General features: G+C 48.2%; 1 protein-coding gene across 1 annotated transcript in view; it reads left to right on the forward strand.

Annotated features, from left to right (window-relative positions):
• LOC311365305 (RNA-binding motif, single-stranded-interacting protein 3-like) overlaps positions 1 to 21793 on the forward strand; it is a gene marked incomplete at its 5' end in the record, with an annotated part of 118962 nt that overhangs the window by 61419 nt on the left and 35750 nt on the right.

Raw genomic sequence — 21793 nt, forward strand, 5'->3', positions numbered from 1 at the left:
TCGTTCCTAGCAATCTACCTGAGAGCCTTGTTACCTCCTCTATTTTCAGACATCCCTCTCTTTCTATCTCTCTCATCTCTCCCCCTCCTCTCTCGCTCTCGCTTACTTTCCATCTATCTCTCCCTCTCTCGCTCTCTTTGTGGTCTCTTCTTCTCCTCTGGAATTGAAGTATAACTGAGCTAAAGCATACAGACAAGGCGGCAGTCGATTGCATGTTTGCTTCGAGACACAAGACCAAAGAACACCTAATAAGATGAGCAAAACAAAGAACTAGGGAGAGGGAGAGTGAGAGACAGAGAGGGATAAAGAGAGATAGAGAGAGATAAAGAGAGATAGAGAGGGATAGAGAGAGAAAGAAAGTGATAGCGGGAGAAGGAGAGAGAGATAGTGATAGATAGAGAGGTAGAGAGAGGTGATAGAGAGGGATGAAGAGAGATAGAGAGGGATAAAGAGAGAGGGGGATAAAGAGAGATAGAGAGAGACAGAGAGAGATAGATAGAGGCAGGGAAAGAAAGCAGGTTAGGCTGAGGAAACTAAAGCGCTTAGCCCTGCAGTTTCGGGGGCCAGCCCCGGCCCCTATGTCCCTGCAGGCCCCACAGTGCAGAGCACCATGGCGGAGAACCCCCCGCCCCCCCCTCCCTCGCTCCCTCCTCCCACTGCCGGCTGCTTCGATGAACACCACAAACACTCAACCTCCTGTCCACCGAGGAAGGGGAGCGGCCGTATAAATCCCTCTCTCTACCGCCCTGCAATATTCCAGGTTTATGTTTCTGGTTTTTTTTTCATCTTCGCCAAATCTCCATATTGGCTCAGTGGAGCGAGTAGCCGGCAGCGCTTTTAAGAGGCAAGGTGGGGCCGAGGGGGGGGTGGAGGCTGAGGCGTAATGGGAAACCTTCAGAGTGGTAATATCTCAACTGACCTTCCCCCTCTAAGGGCTCCGTCTGCCAGCCGCGCAGGACTTATTATTGTTAATGGGTCAGCGAGAGCGGTGCCAAGTGTGAAACATTTAACGGACCTATGTAAACCAGGTCCTCTGTGTTTCAGGGACTCGGGTTTACAAGGTCTGTGTGTGTGTGTGCTAGGGTACTCCTGGCCTATGTCTCTCCCTCTCGCTTCTCTCTCTTTCTATGTTGTCCCCCTTCTCCCTCTCCCTTTCTCTCTATCACTCTCTCTCTCTCTCTCTCTCTCTCTCTCTCTCTCTCTCTCTCTCTCCCTCTCTCTCTCTCTCTCTCTCTCTCTCTCTCTCTCTCTAAGTGTCTGGCGCGCTGTGTGAATGTGCCCACAGGGTTCGCCAGCTGCCCCCGTGCCCACTTGTGTTGTTAGGGTTGCCATGGCGATGGGTTGTTGTGGGAGCCGCTTGGCGGCGGTGAGGTTCTCCCTCTCTCCTGCGGGCCCCCGGAGCATGCGTGGCTCCCTCGGGATCGGCAACTATTATTTTAGTCACAGATGTAGAGAGGCGCTTGCTCCTCCCACTCTCCTCTCTCCACTCTCCGTTCCTTGAAAAAAACAATGTCTTAATGTTATTATTATTAATATTATTACAGTCTTTTGCCTTTAAGTTGCGTGGGAAAGGTTTCATCCCACAGCGTGGTTGAGTGAAGCCAAGAGCGTTTCTGTTCTGCCCCGGTGTCTCTGTTGTGGTCCGTGTTGATTTGCTATCTGCTAAACAGAGATGTCTGGACATTCCTCCATCATCAACCTCAGATGTGGTGTGCAGATGTTCTGCACTGCACGCACAAGTGTGAGTGTGTGTGTGTGTGTGTGTGTGTCTGTGTGTGTGTCTGTGTGTGTGTTTGTGTGTGTACGTGCATGCAGGTTTGCTGTTTTGTTTGTAGTTTTGCATGCTAAGTTCTGTGTGTGAATAAGTATGTGTTATTTTCTTCTTCTTCTTTGTGTGTTGCCTTGGTGTGTGTGTGTGTGTGTGTGTGTGTGTGTGCAAGTGTGTGTCCTGTTGGTGGTATTTCCCTAGAGCCCGTTGCTATGCAGGGCAGCCTCTTCATCTATCCTGGTTTGACAGCTCTGTGCCCCCCTGGGTCTCCTCCACACACAGCTCAGCAGGACCCACTGGGGCGTCTGTGTGTGTGTGCATGAGTGCCTGTATCTGTGGTGTGATGCTTGTTGTTGTGTGTGTGTGTGTGTGTGTGTGTGTATGTGTGTGTTTGTGTGAGTGCCTGTATCTGTGTGTGTGTGTGTGTGTGTGCGTGTGCGTGTGCGTGCGTGCTTGCACGCAAGCCAGCGTGTGTGTGCAGCAACTACGTGTTCGTGATGGGGTGACAACGATGGCTACACTGTGTGAGTCTTGACAAGTGTGCTCAATGCGCACACGCACTCATGCAAATACACACACACACACACACACACGCATGCGCGTAAACAGAAACACACAAGCAGGCAAACCAGTCACGCTCTGCTTGCCTTGACCTGAAAGCGATGTCAACATCCGGACGATGTTAATGAGACCTCTTTCCTGTTTAGTTTTTTTTTTATGTTCTTACTCTCATTCTTCCTCTGAGCCATTTAGCAGTTGCAGCACTCCGCGTTGACAGCTGCAACCCCCACCCCATCCCTCACCCCCTCACACACACACACACGCACACATGCACACACACACACACTTTGACAAATTTGACAGAAATGTATGTTCATGCACTCACAAGAGCCTGAGCATTGTAACCAGTCTGCCTGCCCCCCCCCCCCCCCCCCCCTCGTAATCTGACAGGCATCGCCCACTCAGCCTCTCCATCACCGAGATGGGGAGAGAGAGAGAGAGGAAGTAGCCATATGTCGACCAGGCTTACTTACAGTTACAGGTAGCCTGTGCTAGTTGGCTAACCAGCAGGGGGTTGCAGAGGATGGGGGGGGCGGGGGGGGAGAACAAGGATAGAGTGACATGAGACGTTAGCAGATGGCTGCTAATGACAACATAGACCGTCACTTTAAGATCCGGTACCTTCCCTGAAAGCAGAGCTACAGACAGACGTATAAAACTCACCCTGTCACAACATGAGACGATGATCTGCCGGTAGGAGGAGGAGGAGGAGGAGGAGGACAGATGGAGCGTGCATTGATTACATCGTCACATCAACTCCGTCAAATAACCATGACATTAATCCCAATATCACATGGATGTCACTTGGTACAGGTTACCTGACGATTGCAGTACAGTACTCACGCCCACATCTTCAGTGTTTAATATTCTTCTAATCATTCTGCTTTTTGACATAATTCGTAGTGTTGTTTCTAGCACCTCGATGATCGCACCAGAAGTTACCGGTAATGTTTTCCAATTATCAAAAGTGTGCAACACAACAGCTCCGGTGTCAACGCTGTTGTGTGAGGCCATGAAAGGCCTGTTATTCCGCCTCTCATACTAATATATTGTTATTTAGACACACTACACACAGATCGATCTGAGGCAGTGAACACAATCCACCCCTAAAGAAGTCCACACACTCACAGCCACTTCCTATGCCAAACTGGTCAGGTGTGTGTGTGTGTGTGTGTGTGTGTGTGTGTGTGTGTGTGTGTGTGTGTGTGTGTGTGTTAAGGGCGGGTGTGGTGGAGGCAACACGTGCTTCTGATCCCGGACCTGAGACAGGCCCTTGATGGATGGACCTGACGGAGCGCCGGGCCTGTTTAGCTATTCTGTGCAATGCGGCAGCCAGCGTTCCCTAGCGCTCTCGTGCTGTGTGCGCCGGGGTGTGTGCACAATCGCACGGTCATGCACGTCCGGGTGTACACCTGAACTATGGAGAGATGCACACAGAGGCGTGCATGCGTTGGAATGCTAATGCAACATGTAGGTGAGAACCCATATAGACGTATCCACCCACAAACATGGACGCATAGAAATGTGTGTCTTTTGTCTTTTGAGAAATAATATTAAAAAGTGTCCAAGCCCGGGTTAGTATGCTTAGGAAAACAGTCACATAGGTTCGGATCTACCCAATGCATATAAAAAAATACAATCTTGCGACTGGGGCCGTAAACCGTACTGAGCCCTACAGGCACACATGGTGATTTGCAGCGCAACCATGGACTATGGGAAAAGTCAAAGGCGGTCCGGATAAAATGTGATTTAATCCCCACTGGGTGGTCACCAGCTGATTATGTTTCATGTCTCCTGCCATGCATTTAAACAGCTTAAAGGATAACTTCAGCATTTTCAACCTGGACCCTATTTTCCCATCATTTTGGTTTTAAGTGAGTAATGCAGACAACAATTTTAGAAATTGTTCCAGTATTGAGCTAGAGCGCTTCACCCAATGTAGCCCTGTGCAGCAGTGGCTTTGATTCCACTGATGTACGTCCACTAAATGTGTTTGTTTTTGCCCCTGACAGGCTCAGATTGTTATTTTAAGTGACAACACATTGAAAGGATCCATACAGAGGCTTCTTTGCCTTCCGCTTGATCAAGTCTGTTTGTCATTGTGTCCCACGAGTCTCGCTCAGGGAGAAGTCTCGTTCTGAAATCTCGCAAGAGTTGAGTTGTTGAGAACGGAGGAAACGTGAGTTGGAGAGAGGAGTGCCACCATGGGTTTGTTGTGTTGGACGACAGAAAGCGTAATTTATTGTTATCGAAATGATTTGGGTGAAGGAGGGTTGAGATGGCAATGACAACAGGGAGATTTCCTGCAGCAACACAATTCTTGCGATATTTCGAGCAAGACTAGGTTAGACACAATTAAAAACAGACCGCAACAAGCATTTTTCTATTTCTCTGTGGGAATCCTTTCCATAATCTTGTCAGACCCTCATAATAACAATCTGAGCCTGTCAGTGGAAAAACAAACACTTTCAGAGAACATTCATTGTCTGGGCCCTATTGCCCCATAGGGTTACGCCACAGCTCAAAGGCTGATACGCTCTCGCTCAATACTTGACCATTACTCACTTAGCCCCAAAATGATGGGAAAACTGCGGTCCAGGTTGAAAAACCCACCCTATTTGTATTTTAATACAGAGCCACGGATACAAAAGCTATTGTTAGATGGTGACAGGGAGTGTCAGGGCTATGGTATGGGCGCTATTGTGTTTCTCCAGTGGCAGGAAGGAAGTCACACAGGAAGCGAGTCAACGGCTGTGTACATGGCTGCCACTCCGTGGCATCAAAGTGATGAGAGGGTACGTTTGCATGTATACGTACGTATGTTGCAGTGTGGTTGCGTGTGTATGAAGGGGTGGATGGTGAGTGTGCGTGTAGGTTTGTGTTCTGATAAACTTGTAAGCTAGAGGGTCTGTAGATCTGACTGATAGGATCCTACATCAGCTGCAACTTTTGCTTTGTCTCTCTCTCTCTCGCTCTCTCACTCTCTCTCTCCCTCTTCCCCGCTCTCCCTCTCTCCCTGTCTTTCTCTGTCTCTTTCTCACGTTATGGAATCGTTCCATGCCCTTTTAACACAAGAAAAGGAGAGCATGCTCTTCCTCCTATGAGACCCAATGCACAACCGGCAGTGTTTTGATTCAATTCCTATACAGACTATACACCGTGGCACCAGGCCGTGTTCAATGCGCCCGTCAACAAAGGTTCAGAGCGGATCTTATTGTGTGTTCATTGTATCCGTGGCTCCTCTCTGCGTGTCCCTGCTGCGCTGTCCGGCCGCCATCCCCCTGCCTGTGCCAATATGGCAGCAGAGCTGAAAGTCGGCTCCAATTGTCCAATAGATGGGAGATAAATAATGAAAACCACATCAGGAAGCAGCCTCAGTGGCCCAGGGAGATGGAACCAAACGGAAACATGCAATATGTACAATCTCCCCCCCGCTTCCTTCGCTTTCACCCCGCTCTGCTCTGCTCTCCATCCCTCCCGTGCTCTCTCTCTCTCCTCTCTCTCTCTCTCTCTCTCTCTCTCTGCCTCCCTCTCGCTACTCTCTGTCTCTGGGTGTCTCACCCTTTTTGTCGCCTCTCTTTTATCCGGCTTTGAATTTTTTATGCTTTTGCGAAACCACAAACCCTCTGCCAGTATCCACCCTGTCTCTCCCTCGTCCTCTTCCCGCTCCATCTCTCTTCCTTTAGCTCACACTATTTGTAAGAGACACATCCATTCATACTGTTTTTTGAGTGTGGGGGGGAGGGGGGGGGGGGGGGGGGGGGGTTAAGACAGCTGATGCATAGAGGACCAAAAGGGATGTTTGCGGTGGGTGCCGAGAACATGCCGTGTTCTTTCAGTCTCGTGTTAACATCCACTCACTCGTAACTCGCAAATGTGACTGCGTGTGTGGAAACCGTCCCCCGAGCTCCGGCCCCTGGTTCGGGCGATTCTGTGTTGGCGAGGTGGGCCAGCGTTCCAGATGACATCCAGGAACATATCGACCAGACAGATCCCAGATAGGGTGGTGGGATTAGCGCCCGTTGGCGAGGCTCCCCTCCTACCAAAACAAAGCACGGCCAAGCGAACCAAGAGGGCCAAGAGAAAAGTATGAAAGGCAGAACTCTGGAGAAAACTATTCCGTCCCTCCCTCCCTCTCTCCCTATCTCCCTCCCTCCCTCCCTTCCTTCCTCTCTGCCTCCACCGCCGGCGTTGCCTCATTTCCCCCCCCCCTCCAAAGAAGACGGCGCTGAGATAGGCAGCCTACACCGTAAGAGCATCCCTCGGCGAATCAAAGCGAGTACCAAATCTCCTGGTAAGTCTCCGGAAAGCCTCTCAGAAAGTGTCAGTCATACTTCAGTAATCCCTGTTAATTTCAACAATCCCGCCCACACTCGCCTGCTTAATAAGCACCCTGTCAGTGGCGGGTTTTTTTTTTCCTCCTTCCTTTTTTTCCCCCTGTTGAAATGTGACACACGCAGCCGTACGTGACTGCTGTGACTCGGCTGTCGTCGCGCCTCAAAAGCACGGCTACCTCTTTGCGAAGGACAACGGTGACACTTTTCTTTCTTGTCGTTGAGATGGGTTTCTTGGGGGGAGCTTGAGCGTGGTCAGGGTGCAGCCTGATGTTGTAGCGCTGACGCGCGTTCCGCAGCTTCTTTGCGTCACAGGAGAAAAAAAAGAGCTAAAAGGTCAGCCTGGTGGCGTACTGGGATTTAATTTACCGCCCTTCGTCGAAGAACCCTCGGAGAACCCGAGAGCTTTGTCAGCCGAGGCTGAGTCAGCCCAACTTTTTTTGACGCATTATTTCTGGGGTGACGCGGTCCGACAGCACTTCAATAAACATCGGCCGTGGAAGAGAATTAACTGAGGGACAAAAAAAACATCACGTCAAACTCACTTTGTCCCCACGCCCGTCTCTCAATAAAAGGTGGGAACACACAGGAAGTTATTATCGGCAACCCCCGAGTCAATCAGACCGCTTCCTCTCGCTCTATCTCTCCCTGTCTCTCTCTCCCTCTCTCTTGGAAAATAAAAAGACGGGGATCCATTTCCCCTGATGCGCTTTCTCATTATAAGCTCATCTCGCCCACAGACAATAATCTGGATTTGTCACGCTGTGTTTGTTTTGCCACTGAACCGTATCCATCACAGCCGGAAAGCTGACGTGGTGACAGCCGGTGTCGGGGAAGAACGAGAGAGAGACAGAGAGAGCGAGAGAGAGAGGGCAAGACAGAGAGAGAGAGAGAGAGAGAAGGAGGGAGGGGGTTCCACCTCTGTCACTTAAAGGAAACATATAAAGATATTTATATGTTTAAATATATTTAAGTATTCACCTGCAACCCCATCTCTCGGCAGGACGCGGACGTAAGCTCCTCTGATTGGCTGTAAATTGAGAGTTTGTGTGCGGTGGAGCAGATCCAACTCCTGGAGAGGGGTTGAGGACAAGAACGACAGACTCCCTCCCCTCAAAACGTCTCCTATAGAGAGACGTAGGGATGGAAGAGAGAGGAAGAAGGAGAGAGAGACAGGGCCTGAAAAGGATGTTTGTGTGTGTGTGTGTGTGTGTCAGTGTGTATGAGTGCGTGCGTTCATGCGTGGAGGACATAATATGTCATAATATGTGTCATAATATGTCATAATCTGTCATAATATGTCCTCTCAATATTATTGAGACGCATGGCGAGGAGTAGCAATGAAACATGTTACTCAGATTACTGAAGGTTACCGAAAAAGACAAACCCAGAAAAGGAGGCGCGGTGCGATGAACGCACCAGGGAGGAGGAAAATCAACCCTTGGCCCAGGCCGCTGGTTCTCTGGAAGGTTAACCCGCAGTAAAGTTTTACTTCACTTTGTTGTTTGGTTTTTTTCCCGGAGATGAAAGGCCGGCGCTGGCGATGCAACCGGTTCTCTCTCTGAACGCCACCTCTCTGCCCCTCGCCCAGCTGTCCGCCCATTCTGATCATCCCCCCCGCCCTCTCCCTCCCTCACACCCGCACACACACACACACACTCATCCTTTCCTTTTGTCCTCCCTTTCGTTTGTTGTCCCTCGCTCCCTCCCTCATATTTCTGCCCGCGCCCTCCTGTCTTTTATCCTTAACCTTCTCCTGATGCTCCCTTTCTTTCTTTCCCTCCCCCCCTCTCTCTCTCTCTCCCTCCCACTCTCTCTCCCTCTTGTTCCATCCCTTCATCCTCATGAATTCCTCCTCAACTCTCTGTGTTAGTTTCCAGTAACATCTCTGTCACTCACAGCGACCCCTCAGTCACCTAATAGGTGGTCTCAGCTTGTATTCTTCGAAACCATTTGATCGTTCCATAAAATCTTTATTGGTTTGACATTATGGGGCTATAGAATAATTTATCAACGTCGAAGTGAGTCCCTATGCCCGATTGGATTGATTGCCTCATGCAGGTTGATTGCATGAATGAATTGGTTGCAAACGCCAACACAAAGGGAATGTTTTTCGTCTTACTGGTTCTGATCTGGCCTATATCGATGCTAATGAGCACACTATTGCTATCAGCAAGAATCCAACATTCACCAGTGATTCGTTATGGGATCTCAAGCTCCGCCCACAAGCATCTAACCATCTTATCGTCCTGCAGTTGTTAAGAAAGAAACGTCTTATGAAAGGAAAGACATGAAGTGTTCATCATTGATTGTGTGAATAATCTTTATGGAATGGATTTGTGTAAATGCAGAGATGCCGTGTCAGTTTCTATTGGTTGAATCAATGATGAATTGCTTATTTTTCCCCTATATTTGCTTGCCTTATTTCCAATAGGAGGCAGTAAGCTTCTGCAACGTGTTATTAAAATGGATGTAGTTTTTTTTTTAATTGACAATGGCCCTGAATATTATTTGACTATGAATAGGTAGAAATTTAACTAATTTAAATTATAGTTGATTGTAAATAATATCATTAACATAAAATTTCCCTATCAAAGCCTTATGTAAAATGTCATCGCCTGCCACCTATTGAGTTGGTGTTATTTCAGAGGTGGGGTTTCAATGTTGGGCTCTTCGATAGGCTCAGGTAGTCCAGTTTACCATTTATGTTTGCATAAATCCCATTCTTCAGATACAGCACATTAACTGACCCTATTGTGCAGAGTTAAGCAAGGCAACAGTATACTCAATTCAACATTGATGGCAAGCTATGACTGCTAAATATTAGTTTACCACGCAAAAGTTTAGTTTGTTGTAATTGCAAAACTTAAGACTAAGTTTTGCAATCTCTCTGTCCATAGGTTTCTTCTCCCCAAAGTAATCTTCACCAAAGAATAAGTTTTTCATAATGCACAGAGACTGCAGGGGGGGGTGTTTTGTCGCCCAGCTCTCCCTCCCCCCCCCACCCCCACCCTACCCCCCACCACCAGCCTGTCTTCCAGAATGAAGATTAAGTTTGCTAAACGGCCTAGCGCACCGAAGCACCAGAGGTATGGGAGCAATTCACCAGATGTGCATTCTGTGGTTCAACGGTCGGACTCATTAGGTTAAGGAGTATCAGAACACGTCACACACAAAAGTACACATACATGCACGCACACACATACACACACACACACACACACACACACACACACAAACACCCGTGCAAGTGAAAAGAACAGTGTTGGTGTTTGTTATGCTACATTTACAGGAGAGGACAGATATATTTTAGCCAACCCTGCTGACGCACCAGAACTCACCTCAAGGTTGTTTGTTTGTATCCTCTTGTGTGCACTGTGTGTGTGTTTGTGCACTGTGTGTGTGTGTGTGTGTGTGTGTGTGTGTGTGTGTGTGTGTGTACGTGCCAGGAAAGCAGTACACCACAAAAAAAACCAAACAGAAAGTCAACATCGGGTATCTGTTACGCCCCATAGACGTCATTGTCATGGCGTGCCGGGACACAGAGGGCAGTGAGATAGATCCGGTGGTTCTGCCCCCAAAATAGCAGCAGCGGGCATCTGTTAGAGTGAGCTGTGTGGGAACAGGCAGGGGTCACCAGGGGTCAGCCAACTTATTTCTGTCCCCTCACCAGACCTCCAGCAGTGAACGCCCATTCATTCATCCCATCTCCTGCCAGCCACACAGGGCGTGCGCGTGTACACACACACACGTACACACACACACACACACACACACACACATAAGAACAGACACAAACACACACCTATGTACACACACACACACACACACACACACACACACATACCCAACAGCAAATACACAACCATAGAAAGAGTCCTTCATGGATACAAAAGCACATTGATGCAAAGAGGAGCAAGGACACATTGATACATGTCTGTTTATAAATACCCCCCCCCCACACACACACACACATACACATTTATTTAAACACATATACACACACATGCATATTTACACACACTCGTAAACCCCTCGCCCACGTCCTGTGTGTATCCTGCAAACTTGTCCTGGAACCACCCCTGCAATTTGGTGGCGCTTCCCGTGTTCCTCACCTGGGTGTTGTCCCTGCTCTGTTGCCATGGAGATAAGCGTGTTTGGTGTGACAAACTTCCACTGCTGCCCTTCCAGCCGTAACGAAGGACATTGGATGAAGGGCTTGGATGTCATTGCTCTCTCCCTGAACTCTCTCTCTCTCTCTCTCTCTCTCTCTCTCTCTCTCTCTCTCTCTCTCTCTCTTTCAGTGTCCGCACTAGCCCACAGGTGGAGCCCTTCCACACACCCCACAGGTTAGCTGACCGCTAGCATGCAAGCGGTGGTGGTGTTTTTTTTTGCTGATTCTTACTTAGGACGGTACATTGGTTGATGTGGAATTTTGTGCCCTTTTATGTGACATTTTGCTGAAGTGCTGACTGTATAGCCAAAGGCTTGACGTGTGCACTGCCTAAATCATTGTGCCCTCTAGCAGGCCCTGGCTTACAGTGAGCTTACAGTAGGCTTGTCATCGGCTCCTATTAGGCTTGTAGTATTGTTGTAGTAGGGTTGTAGTGGGCTTTTAGTGGGCTTATAGTGGACTTATAGTAGGCTTGTAGTAGGGTTGTAGTAAGGTTGGAGTGGGTTTGTAGTGGGATTGAAGTTGGCTTGTAGTGGGCTCTCGTGAGGGGCTTGTCGTAGGGTTGCGGTAGGCTTTATCAAGGATCTCCATCTAGCATGTGTACAGGTGCTGACTTATTGCCCTTGTTGATGCAGCACACTCAGCACAGAGTCACTTATGATAATAAAAGCACACACAAATACACACACACACAACCACTCAACGAGAGGCCCTGACCTCCCCAACCCCCCATCATGTATACAAACACGCACACACACACACACACACACACACACACACATGAATTGCCTTGAACAAGTCATATATCTCTCTCCCTCTCCAGATGTAATCTTGCCATGGATACAGTCAGATCAATTTTTCAGGATGTCTCATTTTCACCCATTGCAAAACCAGGTGGAGTGTGTGCAAGCATATCAGTGTGTGCATGCGTATCTGTATGCATGTGTCTATGTGTGTGTTTGTTTACTCAGCAGTGTATCCAATTCCGGGTTGCGGAGCAAGCAGCCTTGGAGATCAGGGATTATACAGCAGATTTCTAAATGGAGCTGATATCGATTACTGGCGAGGACAAACAACACGCCACATGGTTTTCATGCAGGCTCTTAAAGCTAGAGGCTGGTTAACAGCTCTGCCCGGCCCTCTCTGACTTCACAATAAAAGCACCGCTTGACCCTCATAAAGACCGACCCTCCTATGAGACAATCTCACCGTTTAACACGTGGATCTTAAAAAAACGCCTGTGGTTAACCTATAATGAGGAATATTTATCCTCATGAATAACGGTGTTAGTATGTGTGCTATGTTTAGATCTCCAGATAGGTCTTTATTAGTAGTATGTACTATAGTTCAAAGCTGAGCTTAAATGATTATATAATATTGTTACGATAAATCTGTGGTTTCATGGTGACATTTGAGCCTCTTTATAACTATGCTTATTGAATAACAGTGCAAGAAAATGAACAGTGTAGAAAATACAAGACAGAAACGTGTAGTTTTATAAATATCAGTCAGGTATTTTTTTGCATAATGTTTTTTGTTATGTTTTTATTAACGTAAATTAATACAAAATGCCATTTAGTTTTCCTTCATTCCGACAAGATGAAACAACACACTATGTATATATATATATATATATATATATATATATATACACATATATTTGTGTACATACGACAGTAGTTATACACATACACACACACACACACACACACACACACACATGCTCAGGATGCAGGAGAACTCTAGATCATTATTGCTCTAAGTCATCTTGGCACGGTGAACTTCCATGGTCGGCCATACCGCCAGAGCCCCTTCAGCCTACAGCTGTTGCTAATGAACCCTCAACACAAACACACACACACACACACACACACATCCACGCTCACACACCTGCAAACCACACACACACACACACACACACACAATGTTGCACGTGAAACAGTTTTTTTTATTTTTTGCGTGAACTCTCAACATGTTTGAAATTCGCACCATGCGCAACACTGCTGTAGTGGGGCCCTGGATCACGGAGCTTCTCGTGGGTCTGAGGCGGTCTCACTGCAAGCGGTGCACCGGAACCTCTCCCTCCCTGTCTCCTCCCTTGCCGCGTCAGCTCGTCTGCCGACTCCCCCATCTCTCTGTTGTCTCCGTCGTGAGTGTGAGACAGGCGGGGGTTGTGAGTTGATCTCCCTGCGGCGCAGCCATCTGCTCTGTATAGCGTTCCCGTTCACGTCATCCTAACCCCTCCATCGCCGGCGACCTTCCTGTCAGTCACATGCACTCTCTCTCTCTCTCTCTCTCTCTCTCTCTCTCTCTCTCTCTCTCTCTCTCTCTCTCTCTGCGGGTTCTCTATCACGCTCCGTCTCTTTTTGTTTGTTGTTTTCTTTTACTCTCTCTTCCTCGCTGTCTCTCTCCCTCTCTCTGTCTCTCTCCCTCCCTCTTGCTCTCTCTTTCACTGTCTCTCTCTATCTGTCTCTCTCCCTCTCTCTCTCGCTCCCTCTCTGTTGCTCTCTCTATCTCTTTCTGTCTCTCTCCCTCTCTCTATCTCTCTCTGTCTCTCTCCCCCTCTCTCTCTTCTATCTCACTCTCTTTCTTTACTCTCTCACACACGCTCTCGCTCTTTTCTATATCTCTTTCCCTCTGTATGTCCTAGTCTGTCATCTCTTCTCTCTTTCACTCCGCACCCACATTACAGACACAGCCCAATGAGAGCCACAGATTTCGTCTTTAGTAATTGCTTCTGAAGACGCGTAGAAAACAGGAAAAGCATATTAGTGTAGTGGCTCATCGTTTGACAGAGGCACCCCCACACCCCCCCCCCCCCCCCCCCCACCTAATCACCCATCTCCCAAAAACAACACGTGAGTGGGAGAGACGAGGGCAATAAGTGAGCAATAAGTGGCCATTGTGGTGGGGATTGGAGAGAGGCAGCACTGGTGTTGAGATCCGGTTAACTTGTCAGGTAGGCTCATTATGGGCAAAAACAAACTGAGTGTGTGTGTGTGTGTGTGTGTGTGTGTGTGTGTGTGTGTGTGTGTGTGTGTGTGTGTGTGTGTGTGTGTGTGTGTGGTGATGGTGGGGGCAGCGGGGGTGGCGGTGGTGGGGTGTAGCTGAGCACCAGTCCAAATCACTTGGGATCACACAGCCATTATAAACTAGAGTGGATTAGCCAGTCACCTCCCCTGTTGTGGCTCAGAAGAGGAGGAAGGGGAGTTTGGGAGGGGGGGTGGGCAGTTCGGGTTCGGGGGGCTGAGGAAAAGGAGGGGGAGGGGTGGGGGGGGGGGGGGGGTTGTGGGGGGGCTCCTTGTTCCGGCATTATCCAAATAACAGGACGGGGAATTCAATAAGCACCAGCCTCATCAGACCTCATCAGCGCTCCCAATTAGGCGCCGCATCACGGCGGGCTGGTTGGCAGGCGGGCCGGTTGCCGTTGGTGACAGACGACACGACAGTTGCCGTGGCGACTCTCGCCTGCTCCCCGCAGAAGCGGCCCCTTATGCATTCCAGGTATTGTAGATGGATGAGTGTGGAGATGAGGCGCCAGGGTGCGTTTCTGTGTGTGTGTGCGTTCTTGTGTGTGTGTGTGTGTGTGTGTGTGTGGGTGTGTACAAGGCTTGTGATGAAACCCAAATGATTGCTATTTTGTGGTATTCCCAATGAAGGACACTGACACACACACACACTCACACTCCTACACCCCTATCTGAATAGCTTTATCGGTTTACCGCTGCAGGAAAACTGTGGCGTTCCCAGCTGCATCGATACGGGGCTTCCATTTCGCTTCTCTTTAACGTCTCCTTTATTCTCACCACTTTATTTTTCCTAAGGGTCAGGACATGTGGAGCAGGAGAGAGAGAGAGAGAGAGAGGGAGAGGGAGAGAGAGGGAGAGAGAGGGAGAGAGAGCGAGCGAGAGAAATGCCACTCTCCCGCACACACACATTGATTTGGCTCCATTAACGCCGGACGAGAACAACAAAGTCTTTCATCACAGAGGAGCTGATTGGTGGAGGACCTGCTTGCTTACTTTGTGTTTTGTGTGTTGTTGTTTTCTATCTCGCTGCCAGTCAGGCGTTCACTGTTAATCTGCCTTTCACACTTTCTCAGCAGAGCTAATTATGCTAATCACCTACATGATGAACAGGAATATCTTACTTATTTTCATTTTTGTTGTTTGCTCGTGTGCTGCAGGTCAACTGAGGAGGTGTGTTTAGATGAGATGATAGCGAGGATACGCTTAGACCTTTGTTATTCACCTCATTTGTCTTGTTATTTCTCTGTAGTTGAAGTCACCAGAGATTCTTGCCTTTCCAGAGAGCAGGGATAAGTCCTGAGACGTACAGTATCTTTAGCCCTTATTATCACGTCAACATCCATCAAATTCCAACTATGTGCTATCGACGCATATTTAAACTAATTGACATTCATGTTCTTAATCAGCCCGCCTGGTGCTTAACAATCCTACTTCTCTGCCCTATACTTCAGACATAGGGAGAGGGAGAGAGAGAAATACAGAGTGAGAGACACGGAGTGTTAAGATCCCGCTCATTGACGGCTATGACGAGTTTAGCGGGAAAGGGAGGACGGTACATCCCTGTGATCCATACCCTGGCTTCTTATCTAAGATCCGCCGTAGTACACAATAGTGCTTTGAATTGACGTGCCATGCGATTGTGTGTAACGTGCGTGTGCATGCGTGCTTGTGTGTGTGTGTGTGGGGGACCATTGGTGTGTGTGTGTGTGTGTGTGTGCGCCTCAAACAGGGCGCGTGTGCACATGCCGGCTCATTGGAGGAGAGAAAAGCAGCACACCTGCTGCTGTTATCAACCGGTGGAGAGCCACCTTTCAGCAGACTGTTAATTAATGGTGTGTGCGGCACTACGCTTGGTTCCGGCAGGCTGGCTCTCTGTGCAGCCAACCGAGGACTTTTTACCCCCGCAAACAGCTGCCTTCGTCTGCCTCAGACCTGGCCCGTCCCTAATGAGCAGCGCTGCCACTCTCCATCGATCCGGACTCTAGCTACAGTGGAGGGGACGCTCGCGCACACACATACACACACACATAGGCATGCACACACACACACACACAGGCATGCACACACAGACATATATATATATATATATATATATATATATACATATACACACACACACACACACATATATACTCAAACAGGCATGCACACACACACAGGCATGCACACACACACACACACACACACACGTACACACACATATATAACACACACAAATGCATAAACACTCGCGGCCCGGCACCCTCCCTCTCCTCCCCCTCATTAGTCGGCCGCCTTGCTTTTCATTGATCATGAATCAACATCACTGGCAGCATTGATCGTCAATCAACCCCACTGACGTTATCGACTGGCCGGTCCCAGGGCTATGGGCCCGCCCTCCGCTCTCTCAACCCACATCCCGAGCAGTGCCGTGGCAGCATCGACCCCGCCGCCCTCTCAGATACAGTATCGTCGGCGCTCTATTGATAATTCATTTATTGTGCTGTAATTTCATTTTCTTCCCTGTCCATACCGTTGTTACTGGAAGCCCCTACAGGGGAAACCTAGTTAACGCCGGCGCAGTCGGCCGGAGAGATGCGCCGCTGATTGCATTGTGAGGTTGTTTTTGTGTGTGCCTTTGTTTACGGAGCGTTGTTATCGGAGTCGGAAAAGGGAGCGGGCGTAGTCTCGATGTTAAGAGCAGAGGCCCCGCCCCCACCGAACACAACGTTTGTCCAAGTGGTCCTAGCGAAACTACCAGTGAGTTACGAATGAACCTGAATGAGTTGGCACAGATTCATATCCCTCATAAAAATTGTTTTCCCTTTTCACAACTAAATGAACAGCTTGACGTGCAGATACCCTTCTGTATCTTTCCCTGTAGGTATAGAGATGAATCGGTAACAATTTACATTCAGGGTAAATTATTGAATCCTCTATTGACATTAATTAATTCAGTAGTAAGCATTATTATTAAGCATTAGCATAGGGGTAATGGATGGATGGATAGATAGATAGATAGATAGATAGATAGATAGATAGATAGATAGATAGATACTTTATTCAACCCCTTGGGGAAATTCAGGAAAGGGGTGGGGGGTAGGGTTAGGTGTAGGGGAAATTGGGTTTTACCCCTATTAAATAATGTATAAATTAAGACCTTACTCAACATGAATATTTTACCATAGTTAACATGAACACCATTAGTAGACATTTAATCCCTTCGTCCATTATTACTCTACCATAAGTAAATGCTTATTACTGCATTAAGTAGTGTTATTAATGTACCCTTACTGTAAAGTGTGAGGAATGAATCACTTATTTACCTCAGTGACATGCAGAGTTGATGCCATGGCCGTGACCAGCAGACCACAGGTCTAGTGGAGCTACGCTTCTGCTTCTTCCACGCCGTGATTCATCTCTCTTAGATCAGGGGGAGGGATGTCGGGGGAGGAGGGGGGGGGGGGGGGGGGGAGGGAGGGGAGGGTACTCAGGGGTCCCGCGGAGGCGTTGGAGCGCTCTAATACCGCTCTGCTAACAGGGACGCGGGGCTATATAGCATCGCTCTCTCTGCCCACACACACACACACACACACACACACACATGCACACCTCCACCCACGGGTGCGTCTCAGCTCAGCACACCACAGTTTTGAAAAGCATTCGCCCTGAAGAAGGAAAACGGAAAAAAAAACCTGAAAAGGTTTGCCGTTGGAAGAGAGCCGAGCCAGACAGGAAGCTGTTTCCTTTATTATTCTAGAGAGAGCCGTCCTCTTAAGTTTGTGTCAGGGACCGGAAAACTAAGTCGCGTTTGAATGTTCGTTTGAATAGAACAAATTGTTGAATCGTGTGGAAAGAAATGTGACATTTTTCGTGTACACTTGCCTAAAATAAGGAAAATGAACAGACATCAGTGAGCAAATAAACTTTTAAATGTCACATGAATCATTGTGTTCCTTGTACGCTCTGAGCCCAATCAAAAACGAAAATTTAGTTTCTGGGTATTTTCTAAAATGCCAATAAAAGGTAGGTAGGTAATAAAACAATTGTCCATGGGGGGAGGTGGGTTTCACTTAAAATGACCCCTATAGCTCTCTGATAGGCTCTTATCTCTCTCGGTACAGTCCTGGTAGCCCCGGGAGACGGCCACAGGCCTAGCACTGCTTCTCCCACCGCCCTGCCGGTGCCAATGGCTCCGGAAATCTCAGCACACCGGAGCCCTGTGTAACAAGCTAGACACTGGCAGGGTTAGCATACACACACACACCATTAGAAACATATGTCTCAGCCTCTTTTTAAGAAAAAGGAGCATATGGTTTTGCCAAGGCGGCGGGGCGGGGGGGGAGGGAGGGGGTGGGGGGACCGGCGTTGATGAACCGCAAGGTTTGGAAATGAATGTGGTAAGGTCTGTCTGCTTGTATAAATGTTATTGGAGGGCATACTGAGGGGATATGGAGAGCCTTCCATTAGACGCTGGCACCCCCACACTGTCACCCAGGAGCGGGAGGGAAAAAACTGACAACGCACTCACACATGCATGGACACATGCACACACACACACACACACACACACACACACACACCATATATTTGCCCTTGTTTGCACCTTTCCCTCTCCCAACGTCTTGTCTGTCACGTGTGTTTACTTGTTTACTCACCATGGCAACCTCTTGTGTCTGCCATGGTAAGTGGCAGTAGCCCATCGGGCTAAACCGAGGGTCTGCTGCATGAAGTGTTTTTACTGCTAGCTTGGAGCCTGTCCCCGTGCAGCTCTAAAGCTCAGCCAGTTAGCCGATAGCGTTTAAACTGCACACCAATCAGTCACGGCTTAAAACCCCTGTCAGAACAGAAATGAGACAAAAAAATAAAAGAAATAAAATCGTCTTTGCCCGTATTTATTTTACCTGCCAAAAATGGATCGCGGCAGTGTGTTTCTGTAGAGCGACGGATAACGCTGCATGCATCCTTAATTAAAAGCATATTTGCATTTTCTGAATCGAATTAGCGTTTAGGTAATGCATCAGGTGCTTTGTCTAATTCAATTGGTTCGTAAATAGTGCTTGGTTTTGTATACGACAACGTGTATGAGCGCACCCTCTTACACATGCACATGCGCACACACACGTACAAACACACACACACACACACTGCACACAACCATAAACGCGCACACACACACACACACACACACACACTGCACTAACACACACACCTGCATGTAAACAGTTGTCAATATACTGAGTGTATTCTTGATTATGAACAGATGTAATCTGGTCCGTGGGTTTACATACAGGCCAAAAAAACGAATTCCCCCTTTGTCTTTCTTTCTTTCAACGTGGGAAATGACAAATATGGACAGGATTGGGCTGCATAGGTGTATGGATAAATAGATAGATGAATCAATGGATAGATAGATAGATTGATTGATTTATAGAGAGTGAGAATGAGAGAGAGATAGTGAGAGAGAGATTAATAGATAGATGGCTGGATAACTAGTGGACGTGTGGATGGAAGGAACAAGGAACAAGGAAGCACACTTAGAAAGAGGAGTAAGGGAGCAATATTTAGAAGGATAAAGAGACATAGCAGCCAACAGGGGAACGTGAAGAGAAACGACAACAAGGAGAGAACGAGCAATAGAGAGAGAGAGAGAGAGAGAGAGAATGGTAGAGGGAACGAGAGAGCGATAGAGAGATGGATTAGCATGGCAGAGACTCCCTACATAACATTACTCTTGTTAAGTGTGCAATAGCTCATCGATCAGCCTTCTCCTGCCCGCGCCAAACACCCCTCCACACACACACACGCACACACACACACACACACACAAAGCTCTTCCCCTTACTGGAATCCATAACATTATCCCTGCCACAGACTGCCCGGGTAGCCCCTTGCCGGTGAGGGGGGGTTGGTGAGGGGGTGGGGGGTAAGCTAAGCGAGGCCTGATCAATAGCCTTACGACGTGTGTAACAGCGTATTGCCTCAATACATAGCAGCAGCACTGGAGACAGTGCCTGACCTCCATCACGGCTGCAGCCCTCCTCCACCCTGCCTCACCCCTCCCTCCCACATCCATCCGGCTTCCACTCCTCGTCTCCACGTCCATACGCTATGGATTCCTCCATCTCCGTCTGCGTCTCATCCTTTACCCTTTTTTCTCTACCCTTGCCACTCCATCCCTCCTTCATCTTTGCTCTCTCTCTCTCTCTCTCTCTCTCTCTCTCTCTCTCTCTCTCTCTCTCTCTCTCTCTCTCTCTCTCTCTCTCTCCCTCTCCAGCTCTCTGTCTTATCCGATCTCTCCATCGTGCTCTCTCTGTCTGACTGTTGTGGGAGGAGAGGGCCTTAGTGCCTCAGCCTTGGCTCGCCTGCACGCCGCCTTCATCAACAGCCACCCTGCCCTAATGGGAATTTCCCTCCTATAAAACGACAACAGCACCGTGTTTGACCTCAATTACAGTGAGTGAAAAGTATCGTTTGGTCGAACCAGATGAGTATATTTAATAACAACTCGTCTCTCCTGTGTATATCATGTTTTCTTTCTCTCCCCACCAACTCAGTTTGGGGTCAAAAAGTTGTTGTTCTCATTACGATATCCCCTCCAGTGAGTTTCTCATAAAAATAACATTTGTATTACTATCATCATCGCTCTTGTCCCCCTGCACCTCCCCACTTGCTTCGGAAAATGACTGCTGGGTAATAACTGACCCTGGTTTGATTTTGGGCACTTTCCTGAGAAATGCTTAGATCATACGTCAAGAGGACTGCCTCCAAAAAGTGTGAATCCCCTTCAGTAATTACTCATCTGACTCACAGCCGAATCTAAATGGCCAGACTTTTACTTTCTTTAGTGGGACTATTCCACTCTTGTGATTAACCGACGTTGTAAAGTTGCAAAGTGCTACCTTGCATTCAATCCGAATGGAATTTCCTTTGCTCCCGTTGCAATGAGTTCATGCTGTTTTTTTTGTCTTTCTCCAAAGTGAAGCAAAGCAGCCTAGCTGAACCCAAAGCCCACTGGCCTGGGCCCCAGCCTTTCGACACAAGGCTTTTGACACAAAACTAGCCAACGGCTGGCTGACAGTGGAAGTCGTTTGTGATTTACTCTCCGTTTCTCTTGCGTTATCGCAAGTCGCACCAAACCGGAGCCGTACTCGCTCGCTCTTTCAGGCGAGAGAAGACTCTGGGATCCAGGCGTCTTTGGTTCCCAGGCAGATACTCTGAGAGACAAAGGGGGGGGGGGAGGGGGGTGACCCTCTGGAGACCGGAGAGGAGGACAGAGATGGCCTTTATGCACTTGAGCGTTATCAAAAGTGGACACACCAAAGCCACTCGCGGGCCTGGGCTTAATTACCATTGTAATTGGCTCCTTCCTGCTGCCCCATCGTGTACGTCCCTCGTGCCGTTCCGCTTGCTCGAGTCGTGTAGAAGTGCTTGTAAGGACGGCTAGGTAGACAGACTATTACATACTACAGGCTATTTGCTTATATTGCACTGTGCCCTGTGCGGGCGTTGTATCGCGTTTCGGTGTGTCATGTAGTTGTGTGCGTTGTATCGCAGTGCGTAGTGCGAGGGTGTTTGGTCGTGTTGTAGCGTGCGTTGTGTTTGCTTGTGTTGATCTTGCAGCGTTGCAGGGTATTAGTTGGTATTGCCAGGCACTTTGTAACTTTTTTGTGCAAGATGTTTATAGATTAGTCTGGATCTTGTTTTGCTGTTTAGCGTAATGGTTTGTATTTTAGTGCAGTGTTTTAGTGTGCGTTTTGTTTTGATGTGTAGTCTAATAGCATGTATTTTAGTGAGGTGTTTTTTTGTGTATTGTATTGTTGTGTATTACTGTGTGCGTTCCATTGTAATGTGTTTCTGTGAAGTGAGTTTGAGCCAGTACTGTAGCAAGCAGCAAAAGCCATATTGTTTTTAGAAGGAAAATACCATGCAACACGCGTGTGTTTAT

The sequence above is a fragment of the Micromesistius poutassou genome (assembly GCF_964030765.1).
Source record: "Micromesistius poutassou genome assembly, chromosome: 20".
Classification (NCBI taxonomy): domain Eukaryota; kingdom Metazoa; phylum Chordata; class Actinopteri; order Gadiformes; family Gadidae; genus Micromesistius; species Micromesistius poutassou.